This window comes from Hemicordylus capensis, chromosome 1 (assembly GCF_027244095.1).
Source record: "Hemicordylus capensis ecotype Gifberg chromosome 1, rHemCap1.1.pri, whole genome shotgun sequence".
Taxonomy (NCBI): Eukaryota; Metazoa; Chordata; class Lepidosauria; order Squamata; family Cordylidae; genus Hemicordylus; species Hemicordylus capensis.
In genome coordinates, this window is record NC_069657.1 from 156,739,919 (window position 1) to 156,766,149 (window position 26,231).

Here is a 26,231-nt window from a genome sequence, read left to right on the forward strand (position 1 = left end):
TTTCCTGTACCTCTAAGGCATGGCAGCTCAACTTCGGCCCTCTTGCAGATGTTGGCCTACAACTCCCAAAATCCCCGGCTATTGGCCACTGTAACTGGGGATTATGGGAGTTGTAGTCCAAAAACAGCTGGGGGGCCAAGTTGAGCAGGCCTGCTCTAATGGCAAACTACACATCATGTTGTAGTTTTCTAGAAGTTTTCTATCTCTGTAATCAGTACCCCCAACATAGTTTCCCTTTTATAAAAACAAAACAAATGGATGAAGATCACAGTTTGGGGTGGGAAGGAAGGCTAAACACTCCCCCCATCATACCATCACCATAATCCAAATCCTCCCTCTAAAGCTGCTGTTTTCCATTCTGTTAGCCACAGAATGGAAAACTTACAGACATAAGAATCCTGTGATTTCCCCATTATCATAGATGGGCCACCATCTGGTTAAGGTTGGACTCATCACACCCCATCTTTGCAGGGGCGAGGGGCCCATTAGAATGGTCCGCCCGAGAAGCTTATTGGATCCAGTAGGGTTCCAAGAAGCCTTGGAGGGGTTTAGTGTTGGCTCTGCAGGTGATCCTGTTGATGCCCTGGTGGAGAATTGGAACAGCACACTCACCAGGGCAGTAGACATGATCACTATTAAGCATCCCCTAGAACCCACTTTAGAATTGGCCTCTTGGTATACGGAAGAACTGTGGGGACTGAAACAGCGAAGTAGATGACTGGAGTGCAAGTGGAGGAAGACTCTACTCAAATCCGACAGATTACAATATAGAGCTCATTTGAAGATCTATGCTGCTCTGGCAATACGGGTGGCAAAGAAGCAATTCTTTCCAGCCCATATTGCGTCCACAAGTTCACATCCAGCAGAGATGTTCAAGGTTGTGAGAGGGCTAGTAAGTGCCCCTCCTCCCTTGAACCAGAATTTGAAACCATCTATTACCTGCTGTAATGTGTTTAATGAGGTTTTTGTGGATAAAATCTCTCACATTTGGGCCATCTTAGATTTAGACCTCACAATTACTGCAGTGTCTGAATTTGAGGTGTCCAGCAACTCCTCTTATGTGGTCAGGCTGTATAAGTTTCAGACTGTGACTTGTGAGGATGTGGACAAGATGCTTGGAGCAATGCGGCCTACCACCTGTTCTCTTGACCCTTGCCTGACATGGCTTATACTGACAGGGGGGTTGTTGTCATCTGAGGAGGTCTGTCTTCAGTTGCCACCAACACGTCTGGTGGTGACTCAGAGGCAGGCCTTCTCTGTGGCAGCTCCTGGGCTGTGGAATGTATTCCCAGCAGAAATCCCTAATCTAAGTTCATTATTGGCCTTCCAGAGAGCCCTTAAGACCTATCTGTTTGGCCTGGCTTTCCAGCAGGGGCTTAGCAAGGTTGGAGTGGGCCCAGAGACAAAATTTTAAAATGGGCCCCCCCACACACTGAAGCCTGAAGCTCAGCTCATGAGATAAAGAAAATTTATAGATATAGATATAGATATATAGATATAAACCTATGTGCCACAATAGAACATCATCTTAAATATTTTTTTTAAGGCTTTGTAAATTGTGGACGATGCAAGTCATTTAATGGTACTAGAGAAAGACAAGTATTTATCCCTATTAGATTTGAATAGGCATTTTGTATAAATGAAGTATTCTTTTAAAAGGATGGTTTCTATAGTCAGTATATGTATTCCATAAATGTATAGAAAGCAGAGATTTCCACAGAAAAAGAAACATGTTAGCCCTCTGTAATATTTCAGATAAAGCCTGTCCCTTTTAGAATTATAAATATTATTGGAAATTAAATATGAACTCATTAAGATGAGAGAGAAGGGAACGGGAAGATACAATAAATGCCAACTAAACCATTGACCTGAGTTAGAAATGTAAGTCTTTGCTTCTACCTTAGTGAGGGCAGGGAGGAAGTTGCTAATGTCCCAGTAACAGCTATAATATCCTGGTTTTCCTAACTGTTTTGCATGAAAAGCCATAACTTTTTACCAACCTAACTCGGGGGCGGAGGGGAGGGAATTTAGTGTCAATAATAACCTGGAAGTTCTGTCAGGAGACAAAAGAATAGGTCCTCTATTACTTTTAAAAGTCCACGCACTGCCGCCTCTGTTAAAACACTGAGAACAACCATACACAGACCACGTTGTTGCCTCTCCCTGCCCACCCACCCCTACAAATTATCCGCTTGCTTATTAGGACGAAATGCAAATAAACTGGAGGCTCTCTTGAATTCAATCAATCAATCAATCAATCAAGCTTTATTACGGTCAGAGACCAGCATAAAATTACACATTAATTAAATGAAGGTGATACTGGAGAAAAGTTACATGTTGATAGAGGTGATTGCAAATATGATGATAGCTATTGTGAAAAGGCTAAAATTTAAAATAATTAGAATTTTAAAAGAGACAAGCTACTAAGAAACTAAAACCACTAAACATACTTTTTCATTTTAAAAAAATGCACAGAAAAGATAGAAGGGGAATTTAAATAGTAGTAGTAATATAGCTGAAAATGATTTCATATGTGGTAAAAAGCTAGAATTAAAATTAAGAATGGTTAAAACTGTAATGGTTGCCATAAGTTGGACTATTACTAAAAATGGTAAAGTTACATGGAATCACACTATGGTAGAATACACTAAAATACGCTAAATGGTGAAATTACACTGCATTAATCTAATAAAATATTATGCATTGCCATGGCGCAATTAATATGATACGATGAATATGGAGGCAAGTATTATCAGGACTCAAATTGTGGGAGCCCATCAGCTATAATCTTTCGCTGGATGCCAATAGCAGCCGCACAGAACTTGGCAACGATCTTTGTGGTGTGGGGGTTAGAGTCAGATAGCAGCAATTGAATATAGAAGTGATTTGTACGCCCCGGAAGCTTGTTCAGCAGTGGAGAAATAAGGGCGGCACAAATGTCTCTGTAGGACAGGTAGTATAGAAGGACATGTTCAGTGGTTTCAATTTGCTCTGAGCCACAGGGGCATAATCACTCTGCATATGGGATCTCTCTGTATCAACCCTCTATTACTGCTGAGGGGAGACCATGGCAGCGGGCCAGAGTGAATGCCCTCCTATGGTTTGGGGCTTCCAGTTGAGAAAGGTATGCTGCCGAAGAGGCCATATATCTAAGCTCCTCACTTATACAAAACTTTGGGACACTGCTGAGATCCATTTGACACTCAGTGTCTGTGATGCGCTATTTGATGATAGCTTTTGCCTGATCGTATCCCATGTTGATCAGGGACAGAGGGGTGAGGCCCAGGGTAGCTAATTTCATCTCAGTTGCCTGAGCCCATATAGAATGGTAATTGTCATGAAGGGTTAGAGTGGCAAGACCAATTGGACTGATGGATAGTTTAAGCCAATAGGAGAGAGTGGCCACCCATACCCTAGCCTCAATCCTGTCTCCAGGCGTAATTCAGCATTGGAAACACATCTTGGTACACGCAGCGCTGCCCTGAGGAACTTAGATTGTACCCAAAGTTATGATATTGGGAAAAGGACCCAATTGAGTGCCATAGAGTAGTTGGGCTAATGACTTGGCTTGGAACAGTTCAAGAGCTGCAGAGCCTCCTCTTGTGTGCATAAATGGAAGAATAGTGGAGGAGCTTCTCTGAGCATTTAAGGCCACATGATCTCCATGGGCTTTTCTGGAGCCATTTGAATGAAAGACTATGCCCAGGTATTTAAAATGAGTCAATTGTTCAATTTTATGTCCCTCAATCCTCCAGGAATGGATCTTGGGCCTCCTAGTAAAGGCCATTATTTTAGTTTTGTTATAATTGATTTCCAGACCATCTTCCTTGCAGTGCAGTGTCAGAGCCCTCAATGCTCTTCTAAGGCCAATGGGAGTTCTTGAGAGGATGACTGCGTCATCTGCATATACTAGGGTGGCTAGGTGTCTCCCGGCGAGTTTAGGAGGATGGAAGTCAATGTTGCTGAGCTGGTCCACCATTGAGTTGATGTAAAAATTAAATAGGAGTGGGGCCAGAATGCAACCTTGCTTGACGCCCTTCTGCATTAGGACGGCACTCGTAAGATGACCTTGTGGGCATTTTGAATTCAGTACGGGCTTTTGTTAAAGCACAGTACCAGGTGTCCCTTTTGGCTGTGGCAGCAGCACCAAGCCCCCTCAACTTTCCCAAGCCCTGAGAAAAAGTAGGAAAGAGCCCGTCGGAGCCAGCACTCACCTGAGGAGTCAGGCTCCATGCCTCTCCTCCTCCTTAGCACACAAACACACAGCAGCCAGCCAGCCACCCTCCCTGCCTATGAATGAAGCAGTGGCCAGACGCATAAACCAGCAGCAAGGCAGGAAGTCGAGAATAGCGGCCTCGATAAATGGGGCGTGGGCATCCCTCACACACTGCATCCTCTCTTGCTTTCTCTTTCTGCTTCCACATGTAGAGGGCTCTGATGCATCCACCCACCAGCCAATGAGAGCCCTGACTGATGCCAGAGAAGGCAGGCTGGATGGAGCCAGGACAGGGTTGGAAAGGAGGAGCAAAAGGGAGATGGAGAAAGTAGGGAGGGGACTCGAGAGAGACAGAAAGTGAAGGAATACCTCCTGAACACTGAAGGAAGCATGGGCACTGGGGAGCCGGGACGATTATCATGTGACTTGCCACTGGGGGCCCCCTCAAGGCTGTGAGCCCAGAGACAAATGTCTCCCCTTGCCCAATAGTAGTTACGCCCCTGCTTTCCAGGGTTTTTAAACTGTAAAGGTTTGGCCTAGTTTTCCAGGATTTAAAAAACTAATTGTTTTAATAGTTTTAGGTTTTTACAGTTTTGATTTTAACAGTTAATTGATTTTAGTGTTGTTTTTAATGTTAACCACCCTAAGCCATTTTTGGAAGGGTGGTATCAGGGATGCCGTAGCAATATCCTGCTCTAAGCAGGGAGTAGGACTAGAAGACCTCCAAAGTCCCCTCTAACACTAAAACTCTATGCTTCTATAACTCTGATCTGCAGCCTCAATGCAATGCAATAATGCAACAGTTAGAAGTATAGTTAAGAGCCGAGAGGCATTTGATACATAAGATGTTACCCCCACAAATGTGTTAAGTCTTTAAGGCACCACAAGACTTTATTATTTTAATCAGTGTTTAAAATATTATAACACAATGTCAAAGTGATTCATTGCAATAAACGCCATGCATTACCCTAAGGAAATGTTTCATAAATTCAAGTCAGTGAAGATTAACACTCCACCCAAACCAATATCTCTGATGGACAAGGATATTTTAAATTAGTTGGTTGTCCGGCTTGATGGATAATTTATCAGTGACACTCGCTGAGCTCTTGGAAAGACCTGCAAAACAACAAAAGAGCAGTAATCCATCTTTAGAGGGGGAAATACGGTTTCAAAAGCTTATTGGCATTGGTTGCATAAAATGACTCACACTTGGTGAATTCCACCTATTATGCTTTTCAACATTACATCTTTCCCCCCAACAGGAAGAGAAGAGATAACAGATCTATTCACATGCTATTCTCATGTGATAGCATTTGCTTACTATAGGCAACTGTGAAGCAACTGCAAAAGGTCATAGGAGTCTTGTCATACTTGTCCAATGGTGAAATGGCCTTCCAAAAACTTCACATCAATTCCTGCCTCCAGGCAGTAGCTTCTTCATTCTCATCCTCTTCCAACTCTTTTATAGCCCGATCCTGTATGTGCATTTACTCAAGAGTAAGCCCCACTATTGGAGCAGTCAGCATCGAGCCACCGGGGTACACGCCCCAGATCAGTTCATTAGTGCCCCAGTACTCGGTGCTGCCTGATCATCCAGGTGCACTGTTACTGTAACAGCTTTGGTGGTGGCTTGCACTGTTACTATAAACTGCCTCCCTGCCATGCATATTGCACAGCATCTCTGTTCTCTGCAGGTGCTCCTACTCCATGGAGTGATGGCTGCGGGATCTACCTCAAATACAGTGATTTCACTTGTGGCCACCACCTCTTCTATGAACCAGCTCCTGTGTCTTTAAGAGGTCCATGGTGGCAGGAAATGCACAGCTGAAGCCATTTTGTCCTCATTGGAATAGGCTAAACTGTGGCATTTCTGCCTGACATGCAACGTTTATAGGAATGGGGCCCTATCCTATCCATAAAAATGGTAACAACCTGAATTTCATTACATGCAACTTCAAAGAGCAGAGAACAAGATGGCGATTAGATGGTAGTGGATCATTAAGCTTTTTTTGAGAGAGATTGTGGAGGTGCCCTTCTAACAGTGTGAGAATTGCTGTCCTTTAAGTTTCAGTACCCCTGCTGGATAGCTCTGAATGGGAAGCAGATGCATTATTGATTCCAGTGCACCCACAAGCATTCTTACTCACATAGATACAAAATGACAGTGCACTGCTTTCTTTCCTTCATCCACCCTTTTTTAGACAGACTAGGCAAGTGTATGCTTAATTAACTGGTGATGGTGCTGGTGCTGGTGATGATTGATGATGTTGTTTGGCCAGAGGTCCTCAAAGCAGCTCACAAAAAATTAAGATGTATAATACTCTTAAATCATGAAATTGTGTGTTTTCAAAGCATTGTTGGGGTAGTTGGAAGGCCCTTAAGAGGAAGCACGGATCACTTGCATTTGCTTTCCATTCAGCTTTGCTGTAATGTGTGAAGAGACTTGGAGGCATTGTCCAAAATGGAATCTTCCTAGAGGAGTCCTATTTAATCTGAAATTTAACACAGAAAACAGCTATTTAAAAAAATTAAAAACCCACAGAGCCTCCTTAGAACATCTCAATGAGCAAACAGATTCATAAGGGAGCAGAAGTGTACCCTTAACTCAAGCCATTTCAGGTTTTCAAGGAAGTAACTAGCATTTTAAATTGGACTTGGAAACAAACTGGGACACAACACAGCACCAATAATATCAGAATACTATTATTAACCATTATTATTTTACATTTCTATTCCACTCTTCCTCCAAGGAGCTCAGAGTAGTGTGCATGGTTTTTTTTTATCTTCACAACAACCCTGTGAGGTAGGTTAGGCTGAGAGATACATGACCGGCCCAGAGTCACCCAGTGAGTTTCATGGTTGAATGGGGATTCAAACTCGGGTCTTCCCGGTCCCAATCCAACACTCTAACCTCTACATTATGCTGCTCTGAATAACAGACTTTCACTCTTCCCTCACTGCCCACACCTAGGCAGCAGCATCCTGGAACAGTTGTAGATATTGAGGCACTTTACACGACCAAAGTGAAGCACCTCAAGGTGGTTTGTGGGGAGAGCTGACTTAGCCCACTCTCCTCGCACATGAGCAGGGAGCTGTCCCTGGGTGATTGGATCAGCTGGAAGCTGTCCCTGGGTGACATGGAGCTCATAGGGGCGGCAGGGATTGGGGGCCACCCAGCCCCCAGAAGCCCCAGAATGCCCCACGCGAGTGCATGGAACATTCTGGGGAAACCCCCGAGGCCAGGAGGTGTGCTGTTGCTTCCCAGTCGGGGGTCCCTAGTGAGTCACTGCAGCACAGAGCCACGCCATGGCGACTCACAATCAGAAAAATGAGGTTAGCGGAGTGCTCACCCCACTAACTTCAATTAAAGGGAGGGGTGCTTTGGGAAGTTTGCTGCTGGGAGCCACACAGCTCCCATTGCAGCACACGACCTCCCAAAGCGGACTGGGCTCCCTTAGCCTGCTTTTGGGAGGTCATGAGAATAGCCTCACTGTTGTTCTCAAAGAGCAATGGATGAAGTTGCTTGCTGTATGGACACCAACACTTTCGCCCATAGATCAGGACTTCCAGCTTTGCCTCCCCAGTAAATATGTCATCCCTACTCCTTCCCAAAAAGCCATTTCTGAAAGTCAGAAGACCCTTTTACTTATTTGCCTTTAATTCAAAGAGAAGCTGCAGTCAGCCGGGAAATTCCAGAAAGCCCCAAGACCTCACACAGGCCTGTTTGTATTCAGTCTTCTATGTTAGCTGAAGAAACAGTTGTTGCCCACCCTTTTGAGGTAGGCCAAGAAAGAAATCAAGAAAATAAGCAAGTGTAGGAGGCAAAACAAACCACCCCCAAAATAAAGATTGTATTTAGGGTTTTCTCTGTTTTGATAGGACATTGATTTTAAAGATGATTTGACTTATAGATTACTTGAGCCAGCAAAACCCTCAAATTCCAACAGCCCATGAAAAAAGGGGGAGGGGTCATACAGATATAATTGTATATAAAAATCAAATCTTTATTATTTTCATCTTAAAAGTTAATGTTAGTGATTTCATCAGCAACCTGGGCACTTCCTTTTTTAAAAAATCAGCATCTTGATGTCACCAAAAATCCTGTTCTGCAGTAATGTTATACATCACAAAGTTTGTACAAGGTTACAGGTGACAGTATAGTACTTTGATGGCTCTCAGTTTTCTGGTGCCTTTTTCACCTTTTCTCAGTCATAATTATATCTAATTTGAATATCAGAATGTAGACTCAGTGGAGGCTGATTAACAGCACTGGAACTAGTTTTCAGACTGAAATATCCAGAAATTTTTGAAATCCTACAAGAACAAGGATCTCTAGGATGCATGCCCAGAAAGATTACTAACCAGTGTAGAGCACCAAGAGTATTGAAATGAGCTATTTAGCAATAGAACCAAAGCCATTATTCGTTGTGCCAATGTGGTAGCTTCAAGTAAGTGAATTCCGGTAGGGGGTCTGTGAACACTGCGAGGGTCAAGGTGCAATGGGACCCCAGTGTCCTGGTGGACTCAGAGGAGATGCTGGTTCCACACAGTCAGTGGAACCCAAAAGAAGCCTGGGCTCTACCGGCAGACCAGCAGCACACCTGCAAGCTGTTACGGCTTGGCAAAGAAGGTGGGCCCCAGCCTCCCTTTATGGAGCACAGCTGAATGAAATACCAGGACCAGAGGAACCTGCAAAGGAAGTCCAGCAGAACCTGCCCTGAGAGATCCAAGAGAGATTATCCATGTGAGATTATTCCTGGAATGCTTCCTTTAAGCCTGAAGGAAACAGGTACCACAGGTCACAACACAACAAGTTGCCCAGACCTCTTGTTTGCCAGAGCCTCGCAAGCAGCAGAGGGGGAGGAAACAGCTGGGCCAGAGACTGAGTGATGAGGGCGCATTTCCAGCATCTACAAGCTCCTTGGTATGTCCAGTCCAGACCTCTTTGTTGTCAAGTTGCCACACTGGGGGTTCAACTCTGCTATAGGAATATACAGAGATTGTCTCCTATACTAGCAACGTGCAGGGAGAGGAAAGCACATGTTTTCTTCTTCTAGATGTTACTAAATGGTGTGGTGGTAAACATACATTTTTCCTCAATAAGAGGATAATGTGTGAATCTGCTATTAGATTTCAAGGGACAAGACCCAAAGAGTTAGTTTTGGTGCATCAAAGGGCTTGGGCATGTCTAATAGGACTGCTGATTGTTGACTGTGGGCCACTGTGTGAAACAGGATGCTAGACTAGATGGGCCTTGGGCCTGATCCAGCAGGGCTGTTCTTATGTTCTTATGCATTTATTTGTTTAAAATATTCATGCTCCAGCTTTTTGGACTGGTCCTCCCCAAGCAGTTAACAACAATCAAACAAACCAAATCCAAAATGGCACTCAGAATGGGTCAGAACATTCCAATGGAACAGGGTCATTCTGTTGGAACAACTGGCTCAACCGGTTGTTTTTGCAGAACATTCCGCACATTTTGCATTCCATTCTGAGCTTGGAATAGAATGCAAAATATGTTTCATGCACACCCCTATTCCATGTATATCTGAGAAAATTATGGTAACTTGCTATTGTAAATCAATAAGCATTTATTCCAGCCCAATGTTCATAAAACCCAGCCATGATCTTCACTGGGTTTTTTTAAGTTTTGAAAGTTATCCATCCCAGTTCTAAGGTTTAATGATGAAGCCCACTTGTCACTTCTAGGGAAATCCCACAACTGATGCCCACACTGTTCCAGCCCTTAGTGTCAAGCATCATTTCTCTGTACAAAATTAACACACAAACACATACCCACCACCACAATCTCTTCTCCATTCCAAAGTTGTGTCCTTTAACTTTCTTTTACTCTCCTTGTTTAAGCTCCTTACATTTCTGGATGCCTCCTTTTTATTTATAACCAGGTGTGGGCAATATGGCATGCATTTTATTACACATGAAAGTCAAATGCCCTTTGGACAGTGTTCTCTGTCCCTGGGATCTAATGTCAGTTCTTCTATGGAGAACAGAGATCAAACATATATATGTTTAGTCTGAGGCCTGTAAATGCTATTGACAGCACTTGCTTCCATTATCCCTAGGGCCTAAGTATCCATTGTTGTTATGGTGCTTGTCCCTTCTTCCTCCTGCCAGTCTGCTGTTACCGCAGATGTGGTTGCTATACTCTGTTCACTGTATAGAGAAAATACTAGCAGGAGTTAAGTTTGGGAGAGAAGTATTTTCTGTTCACTGTACCGAGAAAATGCCAGCAGGAGCCAAGTTTGGAACTTGCAGCCCTATAGAGAGCATATCACATGGTGAGGCACCAGTCTTCCCTGTAACAGGAATTCCCAGATGTTGTTGACAACAACACCCACAATCTACAGCCTAAGACCGTTGCAGATGGAGATAGAAGGAGCTGTAGTTGACATCTGGGAATCTCTGCTACAGGGAATGCTGGGAGGCACACATCTCTCTGTCTCTCTGTACAAGTGTGCAGTGGGTGTGCATGCATGCACATGTGTGTATGTTCTAGAGCTGGCTCTGGACTGGCAGTTCACTGTCCAGAATGGTATTTGTTTTAACACTTCCTCTGACTGGCTCCAATAAATCTTCTACAAAAAAGCCCCTAAATAGATACAGTTCATTGTCTATATATCTGCACAATCATCTGCAAGTATGATCAACAGTTTAGCCTCCATTGTTTTCTCATTTATTTACTACATGTTTTTATGAAGCTCCAATTCCTCTCAATAAAGCCTTTGCAGGAGAAATCCCTAGTGGACTGAGCCCCATTAGGCCATCTCCTTTTTGCCACACTGCCATGCTTAAGCCTGCCAAAACCTGCCACCTGAGGCAGCCACTTCACCTTGCCTCATGGTAGGTAAGGCCACTTCTGCCTATACTTTGTTTGGAGTGGGGGGCAGGGTAGGAAGTAATCTTTCTTGGATGGATGGGACACACAGCCAGAAAAAGTAACAGGCAGAAAAAGTGTAAGAAATGAACATAATTGAGCCTGGTACCCCAAAGGACAAACTTTTCCTGACAACCCAACTAATGATATTAAGCAGCAGTGTTCTCAGCAGTGCACATCTTTGCCTGACCTTATCCGGGATGCTTCCCCTTTTTGACATTCTTCCTTTAAAAGCCTAATAGATTTTCTTTAGCTTGAGGCAGAGTAAACCTCTACTGGTCTGAACTAATGTGGAAATATTAGAAAAGATTGGGGCTGGGAATTCTTCCATTTCTCCCATTCTCCTTGCAGGATGATTGGAGAAAAATGTGTCTGACCTAAATCTGCCAGACACCTTCAAAAGAGAAAGATGAAACGTGTAGGGAAACAGTATCTGTAAGCTACCTAGCTCCAGTGAATAATTATTATGAAAATGCAAGTGCCACTAAATTAATGTGAGGGGGGGGGACTTGAACAAGTGTTACAAATGATTAGAGTTTTGCCATATTTCCTTTTGTCTAGGTAGATATTCTGTGCGATAAATATTTTCAGATGTAAGTAAACACCTAGTGCATACATATTAATTTGTTTTTAATTTCATGGAAGTGATGGGGTGAGGGGGGGAGAGGTGCTACTGCATAAATCTAAATTTCAAGCTGGAGCACCCCCTGCAGCTATTTTGCTGAATTACAGGCTGGCAATCTCCTTTTTGAAAAAAGGGGAAACAAACCAAGCCTAAACAAAACCATTTTATACAGCCCCGTTTTGATGGTTTTGCTTTATGCAGCAGATATCCTTATCCATCAGATCCCATATTTTAAACAAAATGCACCTTTTAAGTATTCCCTTCCTGGTTTCTTAAGAGTACTCAGAGCACAGTTGCAACAGATGGATAAAACAAGGTTATAGAAATCCTGTACTGCATGGCTGACAATCTAGAGTAGGAGTCAGCAACTGACATTTCCTGGAAGTTTCTCACACCTTTAACTCGCATCTCCTCTGGAATGGAGGGGGTGCATTCACATATTGGCCAGGTTACCCTGAAGTCCCTGTGAGTTATCAGGGAGCAGTTCACACACAATTTGGGGTTTTCACTGCCAAATTGATATAAATCGAGCGCACCCCGATTTATATCTGGGGTTAAAAAAATCCACTTTTTGCATCAGTTTTTGGGACAACTTTGACTTCACAGTAAAGCCTCCCAGTAAACTCACGATAAAGCTGGAGATGTTGCCAGCAAGGGGACTTGGAACCTTCTGCTCTTCCCAGAGTGGCTCCATCCCCTGAGAGTAATACCTTACACTGCTCACATGTGGTCTCCCATTCAAATGCAACCAGGGCAGACCTTGCTTAGCTTGGGGGTCAAGTCATGCTTGCTACCACAAGACCAGCTCTCCTCACCTTCCCCTCTACACTCAATCCCTACAGAATCCCAAGGAGTCTGGGCTGCTCTATGTACCCTCCCTATGGGCTCAGTCTGGCAAGATTGGGGATGGCTCCTTGTACACATTCAAAATTCCTAGGCTGGGACTGGCATTGCGGTGTATGTAAATTGGCTGCCTCAGGGAATTGCGGGTGGGACGAGCTCCTATCTTCAGCTATCCCTGGCAAGCAGAGTGGCCGTACAGGGGAAAAATCAACATGCATATGTGCCAAGGGATGACCAGACTGCCTGAGTGAGCATTTCACCTCCGATGACTACCAATTGCCGCAATCTGGAAAGGTGTTGATGTTGCAGAGAAACAGCTGGAGGAGTATGGAGACCGGAGGGGGAGTGCTCAGAGAAGTGGTCAGCAAGAAGTGAAGCAGGCATAGAGCTGCCGCATTTCTGGGCTGATCTAAGATGCCCTCTCTGTAGTTTTGGCAGCAACCACAGCACTAAACCCAGGTTACAGAGGCAGCAGAATTCAGACGACACGATGCCACCTTCAAACTTCAGGTTGGAGCAGCGAAACTCACTACAAACCAAAGGTTCAGATTATGGTTTCAGCTCCAAAACCTCGGGTCACTTTTGTGATGAAACTGCAGCTTCACACATTTGGAAGACCACAAAATGGAACCTCTGGCTTGTTCACTCCTGGTTTGGCATTAGGTGCGAAGGCGGCCTAAGTTTGTAGTCTCACATTAAACAAGGCACCAAAGCAAGGTGATCTTCTACTTGAACTATATTTTCATTATATTTCACATAAAAATGGGTAGCCAACAAGTAGCAGACTGAGTATTCTTTTTCACTTTGAAACTGACAAAAAGAGGCACTGGTTGAAAAATGTGAGAACTGCAGGAGAAAAGAGACCACTAACTAGGAACACAGAATAGAGGATTTCTGTAGTGATCTCAGCAAGTCTTTGCAGAAGAAGTGGATTTTTTAAAAAGATTTATAGGAGAAGATGGAATTGCCTTGAATATAGCCATTCTATAAGAGAATCCCATGGGTGAGATAAAATCTCTCTGTGTGGGTGAATACAGATTACCATTGACCAAGTGGTAGCTTTTGCCAAGTATATATATAACTACTGGTCAACAGTATAGGCCAAGAATGACCAACCTTAGGCTCTATTATTGCAGCTGGGGGTGGTGGGATATGCAGTCCAACAATCTCTTGTATAGGCTTACCAAGCAATTAGGTGAATTTTTACCACACATCCCCATCTAATCAGGAGTTTGATAAATCAGGAAAATACAAAGATTCCTCTCACTACTTGGCAGGATGATACAGAAGGCCTAGTGGCCAAGTTGCCTCTGTACCTATGGTAAATTTGTTATCAGGTGGTAAACAGTAGGGCTGTTCGTTGATTTGGAACAATAACTGTATCCACTCAATACAGTCTCTATTGGCAGCCTTTTGCATCGTATTGTTTTCTATTCAAAATTGCTAATATCAGCACTGCATGATATCCAACTATATCCAACTCCATCTGCTTCTCTGAAACTCTAGCACTTCGAATTTGAATTTGTTGGGAAACAACCAATGGACCTAACAAAGGTCCACCATCAACTCTAAGAAAGATCTGCCATGCCTGAAAGTTTCATCCTATTCTGACATACAATAATATATTTATAGCCAATGATTTCCCATGAGCCATTACAGACTATGAAACAATGTATCTACTCAGTAACAATGCATCAAATGATTCAATCCGGGCTGGTACAATTATCAGATGAATGATTCAATACAGTGGTCCCTCTACTTACGAAATTAATCCGTTCCGAATGCACATTTGTAAGTCGAAAAATTCGTAAGTCGAAAAGCGGTTTCCCATAGGAATGCATTGGGAACAGATTAATGCGTTCTGGAGCCTAGAAAAAAGACCCAGACCCCCAGTAAGGCTTGCAAACTGCACAGGAACATTTCTTTTCAAGAATAAACAGGCAGTAAACAGGCAGGCAAGTCAAGGAAACTGCATGTAAAATTTGTAAGTCGAGGAAACCCCATCTAAAAATTTGTAAGTCGAGGAAACCCCATCTAAAAATTTGTAAGTCGAAAAAACCGCATCTAAAACCGGATCTAAAACTGCCGTTTGTAACTCGAAAAATACTTATGTCGAGTAGTTTGTAAGTCGAGGGACCACTGTAATTGCTTGCATCAGATCAGAATCATATCTGGTCTGATAATTTCATACATGCACAGTCCCAGTAAATAGTTATCCACTTGTATTCAATCATCATTTTCATATTCAGTCTCTTAAATCAATGAATCTAAAAGTGAAGACTATGCATATTGAGAGCAATAATGTTTAAAATGTGTATGCCATAGCTCCTACCAGAGCCAGGGGAGGCAGTGGGGTGTTTGCTGGGGTGAACTATTGACTGTAAGGGATTTGCAGTAGGCTGTCACCATCCACTTTATTTTAATGTGGGACAAACCACTCTCCACATTTAAGAGTTCTGTGGGATAAAGTGACAAAACCCTCTTTAGAAGAGGCTGAGCACTCCTAGCCTTCCAGAGGCGTGTGACTAAGGCAGACCCAAAATGAAGAGTAGCAGACTTCACCAACAAGGGTTTATTATTAGATTAAAAGAAAAATAAGAGAATGCAATAAGAACAATTGTCTCTTCATAAAGCAAGAATCTCCAATATAGAATGAAGTAACAGAATCTAGTAGACCATTGAACGTAATGGAATCCGGTAGACCATTGAAAAATAGATATAAAGAACATCTAGCAGATATGAGGCATTGTGCACAGAGAATGAAACCCTGGTCACTGCATATGAATTAAAAACATGAAGGCAAAATAGTGCCTACTAAAATATCTGTTTTAGGGATTGAAAGGAACCTACAAAGCAGGAAAATAAAGGAAACATTATTTATAGAGAAATTGAGACCTAACATTAATGCTCAAGAGGCACTGGCTGATGCCATAAGGTTTATTAGCCTCTGAGAAGAATCAGATGATTCACCTCCCTGCCCCCCTGATCATGATGTCTCTGCCAGTCATGGAACAGAGTGTTATCACTTCTAAGGAATTTGACAGCTCGGGAATGGAGGAGGTTTTTATCTGTGCTCATTTGTTTGCTTAACTGAGGATGGTGTGTTACACCGAAACGTTTTATATATGGATACCAATTTTTAGTTTTTCTTTTTCTTTTATTTATTTTATTTTATTGTTAAATTTATATACCGCCTTTCATTAAAAACAATACCAAGGCAGTTTACAAAAGTTAAAACACATACAATAAAAATAACAATTAAAAGTGTTAAGCTAAAAATATGAAACAAATCTGATTTAAAATTTATAAAATACAAAGATAAAAACCACACATGGGTAAAACACAAAGAAGCAGCAATAGAAACAATCATGTAAAGGCCTGGATAAAAAGCCAAGATTTAACAAGCTTTCTAAAAAATGAGATGGAGTCCAAGGAGCGAATGACCACTGGGACAACATTCCAAAGTCTAGGGGCAGCAACAGAGAAGGCCCTGTCCTGCGTGCATGACAACCGAGCCTCCCTCATTGTCGGCACCCAGAGCAGAGCCCCCTCAGATGATCTCGTCAAGTGGGCAGCAACCCTTGGGAGCAGGCGGTCCCTCAGGTATCCTGGGCCCAAACCATTAAGGGCTTTAAAGGTCAAAACCAGCACCTTGAATTGGACCTGGAAACGCACTGGTAACCAGTGCAGCTCTTTCAAAACAGGTGTGATATGATCATACTGGGCAGCTCCAGATAAAACCCTAGCTGCCGCATTTTGCACTAGCTGCAGTTTCCAGATATTCTTCAAGGGCAGCTCCACGTAGTGCGCATTACAGTAATCCAACCGTGACTTGAATAAGACATGGGTAACTGTAGCCAGATCTGCCTTCTCAAGAAAGGACCACAGCTGGCACACTAGCCGAAGCCGTGCAAAGGCACCCCTGGCCACCGCCTGCACCTGTTGTAAATCTGTTGGCAAGGCTGACCCAACAGGATTTACGATCCCTTCAGCTCTAATCTGTGAGTCAAATACAAATTCTGGAGATAAGAGTAGCAGCTTAGCTGCATGAATGAAAGCAAAGAATGACTCACAAAGATAAAGTAGTATAAACAAAATAAAGTCCCTTGAAACTAAATTAGGTACCCCTCCCCCCACGATAACTGAGTAATAACTGAAATGAAGGAGCAAGGAATAAACAGAACAAGGACAGGCTGAAACAATAAAGGTTGAATGATTCTAAGTACAAGAAACACTGTCTGTGGAAGGCAACGTTGTTGACAGTACTGTCCCAGGAACAGCGTCTGCTTAATAAAGGGCTCAAGATAACCGGCAGCCAATCAGGCTTTCCTGACTCAGCATTTCTATTTCCTCTCCTGTGAGATCTTGCGCCTGCGTGTCTCCCACTGAGCCTTTCTCTTGAGATGTATGTCTTCTTAACACAGGTGAAATTCCAGCTTCCTCCTGATCAGTCTCCTCAGCCCTCATCTCTGTCAGCTGTCCAGAATCCCCTGTCTGCTGCCATTCCAGCCCAGCTTCAGAGTCTGTTCTCACAGCCAAGTCCTCCTGCTGTGCTTCTGAGCCTGCTCTCCCAACCAAGTCCTCCCGCTCCTCCTCTGACTCAGAGGTCTGGGCCAGGACACCACCTGAGCTTCCAAAAGCAGAGCCAGGTCCAGTAATACCCCCAAGCTGCGTACTTGCTCCTTCAAGGGGTGCAACCCCATCTAGAACAGGTAGAATCACCTCATCTCGACTGGCTCTCCTACTGACCAACATTACCTCCATTTTGTCCAGATTCAGTCTCAGTTTATTAGCCCACATCCAACCCATCACGGCCTCCAGTCCCCGATTCAGGACATCCACCACCTCCCTAGGATCAGGTGACAAGGAGAGATATAGCTGAATGTCATCTGCACATTGCTGACAACTCAGTCCAAGTCTCCGGATGACCTCTCCCAGCGGCTTCATGTAGATGTTAAACAGCATGGGGGCAATAGTCTTTTTGTTGAGAGTTGAGGAGTTATGTGTATTGCATTGCCAACATATCAACTTATACAAGATTTACTTTTAGACATTTCTCAAAATTTTACAAAAACAGTTGGAAAACAACAGAAAAGACAAGTGACAAACAACTAGCATGACTTGAGTACTAAAGAAGCAGGGAGTTTCTTTAGGGAGACATATTCAGAGAGACATGATTTCTAAGATTACCTTAACACAGGGGAATGTGAAACACTCCTGAGAAGAATATGCTTTTGTTTCCTTGAAAGTACTTTTGTCTGAGGAGGAGCATCCAGTTTGACTTTAGGTAAAACTTTGGTGGCAGTTCTACTTCATATTCTCCTTCCGGGGGACCATTTTCATTCCTGAATCTAAAGTTTTTAGAATCTTTACTTTTTTCTTAAAATGTATAGACAAAATGCTGAGCACTTCAATTGTCAGCAGGCAAGCCTGAGGTTTCTTATAATGACCAAACATAAAAGCAGTGACAGTTCAATCTATAAGTCTGTTTCTGACCTGAGGAGTAAAGAGATGCTAAATCATGCAAGATCAATTATATCACTCTTTTCCCATTTCTCTCTTTGTCTCTTTCTTACACACACACACACACACACACACACACACACACACACACCTCCCTTGCTGCTAATGTTGCCTCCCAGAAGCAAGGGCACTAAATTGACTGGTTTTGTCTAGCTTAGTCTAGCCAGTTGTAAGATCACTATCACAATTCAAGTTCATTCATCTAAAGAGACAAAGTAAGATGCAGCAAACCTTTCCCCAGAGCTTAATGAAAGAAATTGCAACCTGGGTGGCCCTTTTCTCAGATTTATAAATATTTTATATGCATGAACACCCACCACACATAAGCTTTCACAGGATTTTATCTATCTTAAAAGTACACACACACAGTACCACACAGGCCCTGTCCTCTTCTTCAGGACCTCTGTCATGAACCTGCTCATCTGGAGAGTTTGATGGGGTCATATGGCTTTGAGGGGAAATATTCTTCTGGGATTCACCACAAACAGTGTTCAAAGTGCTCCATCTTGCTCCCCAGATGAACAGGGTGGTAGCCATCTTGCTCCCCAGATCCCTATGAGTTAGTTCTCTTCCAAAGAAGTATCTCTTTTGGAAAAACAGCTTTGAAAAGTGTCATCTTCATGGTCTATGATATCCAGTCACTTAATAATCAATTGTGTCTCATCATCTGGCATTCAAATGCACATGTGGAAGTGGAATGGAGAACAGCAGCAAACCAGCTAGTCATGGCCCTGGCACCAATGCACTCTGTGGCCATGCCACCCACCCTCCTCATATTCAGCCCTTGTCAGTAGAGGCAAGCACTAAATGCAGGGAGATATCCTGTCTGTGCTTCAGACTCTAGGGTGACATCCGGGCCAGTGGCATTATTTGAATGTCTAAGCACATGGGGACATGCTGCAGAGACATCTTCAGGGGCCATTTGCAATACATTTCTAGAGTATCAAGATGTCTCTGAAAAGAGACTTATCACAGCCTCCTCATATCCAGGGTTTGTTAAAATCACACCTATAGCTGTGACCATGCAGAGATGAATGAAGTTCCTATATTCATGCAGAACTGGAGTTGTCCAACAGCTAAAAGTGTAAGTCAGGAAGTGTCCAGTTCAACCTTTTTCTCAGCCATGAACTTGCTGCATTGCCTTAGGCAAGTCAGTCTCTCTGCTATACAAGGAGAATAATACCGAGATACATTACAAGGCTGTTACAACCATTACTGAGATCATGCATATGGAGCACTTTGAACACTTAAAATTAACAAGTACTATCAATAATTCCTTCTTCCTTTCAATGGAAATCAAGGCCTGATCAGAGTAGTCTGTCTAGTGGCCTGGAATCCTGTACAATGGTGGCACCATGGGCAGTTTGCTAGCACCTGACTGAAAGGCAGAAAGGGTAAGGAGCAGCTAAATTTGAGTGGAAGAAAGCAGGAAGATGGCCAACAGGGTGAGCGTGTTCTGTTTCACAATGTCATATTTTGCACAGGAGCAACTGGATCAGGCTGTGGAATAGTAAAATTGTTGGTAAACACTGTAGCATGCCTAGCAAAGGTTGCCAACCAACCAGGCACAAAAAATGGCATGGCAGTTTGAAAATTATTTCTGTTTATTTGCTTGCATGTATGGGACATTTGCCAGAAAAGCAGTGGCCAAGTCTAGATCTTTTTTCTTTTGCTCAACATTTTCTTTTTTTTTATCATATACCCTCAGATGAATAGGCTGCTTTTTGCACTGGGCTCACCACAGAAGCTCATCAGAGTTCCACTCCCTGACTCAGAGTGCTTTTTCCTCCTGCTCTGCCCAAGTACTAAAATTCCTTATTCTAAGAGTTGAAAAGCCAGCATGTACTGTCCACACATCATGCCTAAGGCAGCAGTTCTTTCTGTGGGTAGGCTGTTCGTTGTCTCTATAAAGCACCATTTTCCAAATTACAACCTGAACTGTTTGGGGGGGGTTTCCTCTTCAGAATAATTCAGTAATACAATTATTGCACTGCTACTACTATATGGACCAGTGTTGGCCCACTCTTTGCTCACCCCATAGCAGGAGCCAAGATGATGGCTGCCTTGGGGAAAGAGGGTTCCTTCCCACCCTACAGCCCATCTTCCATCAAAAGCCCTTGATGGCTGGGGAGACCAATGCTTCTCCATTGGCTCTGTCACTCTGCTCAACAGACAGAAGCCAAGAATTGGCTTTTAAATAAATAGCATTTTCCCTAATCCATCTACCACAAAACTGGGTATTTTTGCTGGGTATTGGGACTCAGTACATGGGACTCAGTGCTGAGGTACAGATAGGCCAAGAGCCAAGGTAGGCCACAGTTGGATTGGTCTTTGCTTTTTTGGTATTTTGGCCTAATCCTATGATTGTTTCTGGGACTCAAAGCTAGGAAGCAAATAAGTTGTTTGTGCCACGTTTCAGGATCTATTGCAGTTAAATCACAGGCTCTGTTTGTTATGTAAGATTTAAAAATGGATGAAGTGGAAGTGGGGAAGTTCTTCTCACCATTTGGATGTGGGTCATACACAATGCTAAGCCACAGTTATAAATAAGACTTATGAACAGCCTTGCTACCTGATTCAACTTCATAGGGCATATTTTTGTGGGCTTGAATTTTGCTCACATGTTCTTCCAAACATAATGAGCTCTCTTGGCCTATTGGCTGGTGGGGTATTAAACAGATGCTGTCTTTCAAGAGTGGGTAGAGTAATTCCAGTATATTGCTTGGGGAGAACTCCAGTCTCCTGGGATGAAAAAATGACCCATAAATGTACTGCAAGCTGTTATCTAGTTTTCTAAAATGATTCACTTCAGGGATAAGGTCTTTTATGCCAACTTTTAGCTCAGGGGAAACTTTTATGGCCAGGATATAAACTTCTGAATAGAGCGGGGTTTATAATGGAAAACCACAGTGTATCTATGGGATCAGTTGGAGCAATGCTATTATACAATTTACAGCTGCCTTTGCTTTAGAGTTCACAGAATAATGATCTCTCTTAAAGTCCAATATTAAAGGGTTGATCCTAAGATGGTGAGTGTGCACAAGTATTGGCGGGGGGGGCGGGGAGAGAGAGGTGCGGTAGAAGGATAGACACACAAGTAACAGGGAAAAGATTGTCTTCAATGACACAAAGGACACATTAAACATGGTAAAGATTTAGAGTGCTTGATTGTATGATGACTAATTAGGTTGGGGGGGATTTTTCCTTGAGGAGGTCAAAATTCTTTATTGATGGCTATTGATGCCTAATCTTAGATTTTTTAGATTTTATATATATATACATATGCAATTAATATTATTGTATCCTTCTTATGTTTTTTGGTGGACAAGATCTTGTATGTAAACATGTATGGTTTTGTTGGACTCTCAGAGATGTAACTTTTTCTGTTTTTACTTTTAACAGTAATAAAAGTATTTTTTTAAAAAAAAATTAAGCATGGAAAAGATTATTCATAATTGTCACACATTTGTAGAAACTGTTAGAAATGCATACACACTTATTAGGCATAATCCATAGTTGTTTTATTAAGATTTTTTAATTATAATTAATTAGACAGTTTATTTGGGAGAACTGAAGCCAAGTAGGGATATGCATGAACCGTCCAGCCGACGGTTTGGTGGCCGGGGGGTGGGGGGGCGGTTACCTTTAAGGGTCTGTGAGGGTGCTCTTACCAAACCTCCCTCTGACCCCAGGGAGCTCTGAGAACACTCCCTCAAGGATTAGGGTGCTGCTGCTGAATGCCAGGTCAGCTAATGCAAAAACTTCTCTCGTCCACAATTTGATTGTGGATGAGCGTGCTGACCTGGTATGTGTGACGGAGACCTGGTTGGATGCACTGGGTGGGGTTGGTCTCTCTCAGCTCTGCCCTCCAGGTTTCCAGATCGTGCAGCAGCCCCGCCTCGAGGGTTGGGGAGGAGGCGTTGCAGTCATCTTTCGAGAGACGCTCCCTGTTTCCAGATGCCCTGTCAGGCAATCTCAGAATGTTGAGTGTTTGTCCTTGAGGGTGGGCCTCCGAGATAGGCTGGGGATTCTGCTGGTGTACCGACCACCCTGCTGTACTTCAGTCTCCCTACCTGAGCTGGTGGGGGTGGTCTCGGAGGCGGCCTTGGGTTCCCCCAGGCTTATTGTTTTGGGGGATTTCAATGTCCATGCTGAGGCCCCCCTAGTGGGTGCGGCTCAGGATTTCATGGCCTCCATGGCAACCATGGGCCTGTCTCAATTGGTATCACGTGGCAGGACACACTCGGGATCTGGTCTTTGCCAACTGGGAAATAAATGATCTGGAGGTGGGGGAATTTGAGACCACTCCCTTGTCATGGACAGATCATCATCTGGTGGGGTTTAGTTTGACTGCTCCGTCTTCCCTCTGCAGGGGTGGTGGGCCGATTAGGATGGTCCGCCCCCGGAGGCTTATGGATCCGCTTCTGCTTGGATTCCACGTGGCGGGACACACTCGGGATCTGGTCTTTGCCAACTGGGAAATAAATGATCTGGAGGTGGGGGAATTTGAGACCACTCCCTTGTCATGGACAGATCATCATCATCTGGTGGGGTTTAGTTTGACTGCTCCATCTGCCCTCTGCAGGGGTGGTGGGCCGATTAGGATGGTCCACCCCCGGAGGCTTATGGATCCGCTTCCACTTGGATTCCAGACGGCCCTCGGGGAGTTTCCAGTGTTCAGAGCTGGTGACCCTGCCGAGGCCCTGGTTGATCTCTGGAATGGAGAGATGGCCCAGGCTGTTGACACGGTTGCTCCTAAATGCCCTCTCCGGCTTGGTGGAGCCCAATCTGCTCCTTGGTTTTCCTCGGAGCTTAGGGCTATGAAGCAACTTGGGTGACAGCTGGAATGATGCTGGAGGAAGAGTCGTCACGAATCCGACCTAACACAGGCTATAGCCCATTTTAGGGACTACTCCGTGGCGGTGGGGGCGGCGAAGAAATGCTTTTTCTCCGCCTCCATTGCGTCTGCTCAGTGCAGACAAACAGAGCTGTTTTGTGTGGTAAAAACCTTGCTCCACACATCCCCCCAGACAATGAGGGAGGAGTCATCTACAGCTCTTTGTGATCATTTTGCCTGTCACTTTGCAGATAAAGTCACTCGCATCCGTGCTGACCTGGACTCCAGAGTTTTGGCAGTTCAGGCAGACGTGCCTCTGGTACCATCTGGTCCCGTTGTGTTGGATTCTTTTCGGTTGTTGCGGACTGAGGATGTGGACAAGATCCTGGGCAGTGTGCGGGCGACTTCGTGCGCTCTTGACCCTTGCCCTTCATGGCTAATAAAATCTGCCAGGGAGGGGACAGGCAGATGGCTGGAGGTGATCGTTAATGCTTCATTAAGGGATGGCAGGATGCCATCATGCCTCAAGCAGGCGGTGGTAAGACCACTATTTAAAAAGCCCTCCCTTGATCCCTCCAACTTGAACAACTATACACCTGTATCTAACCTTCCCTTTTGGGGCAAAGTGATGGAGCGTGTGGTGGCGTCCCAGCTGCAGAGGGTCTTGGATGATATGGATTATCTGGACCCTTTTCAATCTGGCTTCCGCCCCGGGTATGGGACTGAGACTGCCTTGGTCGCTCTAGTGGATGACCTACGCCGGGAACTAGACAGGGGGAGTGCGTCCCTGTTGGTTCTGCTGGACCTCTCAGCAGCGTTCGATACCATCGAACATGGTATCCTTCTGGGCCGCCTCTCGAATATGGGAATCGGAGGCACTGTGTTGCAGTGGTTCCGGTCCTTTCTTGGGGGGAAGGTCCAGAAGGTGGTGCTGGGGGACTACTGCTTGGCTCTGTGGCCGTTGGCCTGTGGGGTCCCGCAGGGATCGGTCTTGTCCCCCATGCTGTTTAACATCTACATGAAGCCGCTGGGAGAGGTCATCCAGGGACTTGGACTGAGTTGTCAGCAATATGTGGATGACACTCAGCTCTATCTCTCCTTGTCATCTGATCCTAGGGAGGCGGTGGATGTCCTGAATCAGGGGCTGGAGGCCGTGATGGGTTGGATGTGGGCTAATAATTGAATCCAGACAAGATGGAGGTACTGTTGGTCAGTAGGAGAGCCAATCGGGATGAGGAGATTTTACCGGTTCTAGATGGGGTTGCACTCCCCTTGAAGGAGCAAGTACGCAGCTTGGGGGTACTACTGGCCCCGGCTCTGCTTTTGGAAGCTCAGGTGTATGCGGTGGCCAGGGGTGCCTTTGCACGGCTTTGTCTAGTGCGCCAGCTGCATCCCTTTCTCGAGAAGGCAGATCTGGCCACGGTTACCCATGCCTTAGTCACGTCGTGGCTGGATTACTGTAATGCACTCTATGTGGGGCTGCCCTTGAAGAATATCCGGAAACTGCAGCTAGTGCAAAACACAGCAGCAAGGGTTTTATCCAGAGCTGCCCACTGGGAGCACATCACCCCCATTCTGAAAGAGTTGCACTGGATGCCAGTTCGTTTCCGGGTCCAATTCAAGGTGCTGGTTTTGACCTTTAAAGCCCTTAACGGTTTGGGCCCGGGGTATTTGAGGGACCGCCTGCTCCCAAGGGTTGCTGCCCACTTGACAAGGACATTTGAGGGGGCCCTGCTCCAGGTGCCGACAATGAGAGAGGCCCGGCTGTCATGCACTCGGGACAGGGCCTTCTCTGTTGCTGCTCCCAGACTTTGGAATGCTCTCCCAGTGGCCATTAGCTCCTCGGACTCCATCACGGCTTTTAGAAAGCTTGTTAAAACTTGGCTTTTTACCCAGGCTTTTACATAATCGTTTTTACTGCTGCTTCTGTGTGTTTTTACCTGTTGTATTGTTTTTATGTCTGTATTTTATGTTTTTATATTTTTTAGCTTGATGTTTTTATTGCCTTTTTATTGTATGTTTTAACTTCTGTAAACCACCTTGGGGTTGTCTTTTAACAAAAGGTGGTATATAAATGCAACAATAAAAAAATAAAATAAATAAAATAAAACCTGAAGTGCCCAACATGTGTTCAGGGTGGCACATCCCTAAAGCTAAGTGGCAGAGCACACTGTGCATGCAGACATTCCCAAATTCAGTCGCTGACATCTTATATGTTATTGTACCTATAGCATGTTATCATTTGCCATTGTATATTCGGATCTGTGTTGGTCAATGACCGTAATAAACAATACTACTACTAATCCCTGTCAACTCCATTTAGGGCTAGAAGAGATCCTGTATCTGAAACCCTGAAAAGCTGCTGCTGTAGACATTAGACAATACTAAACTACATGGACCAATAGTCTGGTTCAATATAAGTCAACATCATTACATTGAGTTGAGTTACATTTTTTTCAAGTAGTGGGAAGTACGTCGGAACATAGGAAACTGCCTTATACCACATCAGACCATTGGTCTGTCTAGCTCAGTAGTGTCTACTCTGACTGGCGGTGGCTCTCCAAGGTTTCAGGCTGGAGTCATTCCCACCCTACCTGGAGATACCAGGAACTGAACCAAGGACCTTCTGCATGCAAAGCAGATGCTCCACCACTGATCTATGCTGTATCCCCGTCCCCTGGCAAATAAGTCATGGATTATACTCCTGGCAATCATTCACTCTAGTTGCCTCCCTGTGCTGCTCCATGCTCATCTTAACACAGATAAAACCCATACATAGCCTCATCAGTACAGGAGTACATTTTAAGGAGTACTGTTTCAGAGGTAGCTAGGGTTAGAAATGACTTCAGTAAATCATACAGGTAGCGCAAGAAAGCTTTGCCTTACAGTGGTGCAGGAAGAGGAACTCCTTAAAGGTAATACAGTCATTTGACCTGAATGAAAAGGCTTTCCCCCCTCATTACAAAGCAAAAAATGTATCCAAGGAGCTTTTATTTATTTTTTGTAAAGGTTTACCCTGTCAGGGCTAATTCATATTTTACTTTTTGAAGTGAGATACAAAAGCATCCATGTTGAAATGGCAAAATACACCTGCTTTATACCGGCAATTTTAAATGGCACACATGCATTTAAATAGCCAGGTTTCCTTGCAGTAAACAAAGCCTGGAGACAGAAATCATTGTTTATTTTCTCAGAGAGTAAAGAGTGGGATGATAGAGGCCTCATGGCCTATGATGTTCACACATGCATCCCTCTGTTGTGTTATTTTTCCACAAAGTTTTTGAAACAACTG

At 44.1% G+C, this 26,231-nt stretch overlaps 1 long non-coding RNA gene across 1 annotated transcript in view; it reads right to left on the minus strand.

The window, feature by feature from the left end:
• Window positions 1-3,696: 3,696 nt before the first annotated feature.
• LOC128330593 (uncharacterized) overlaps window positions 3,697-26,231 on the minus strand; it is a 54,534-nt gene continuing 31,999 nt past the window's right edge. Inside the window, exons 2-3 of the long non-coding RNA XR_008310169.1 lie at window positions 17,770-17,930; window positions 3,697-5,332 (exon numbers count right to left, since the gene is read on the minus strand). This is a non-coding gene — a long non-coding RNA (uncharacterized LOC128330593). The remainder of the gene's footprint in view (window positions 5,333-17,769; window positions 17,931-26,231) is intronic.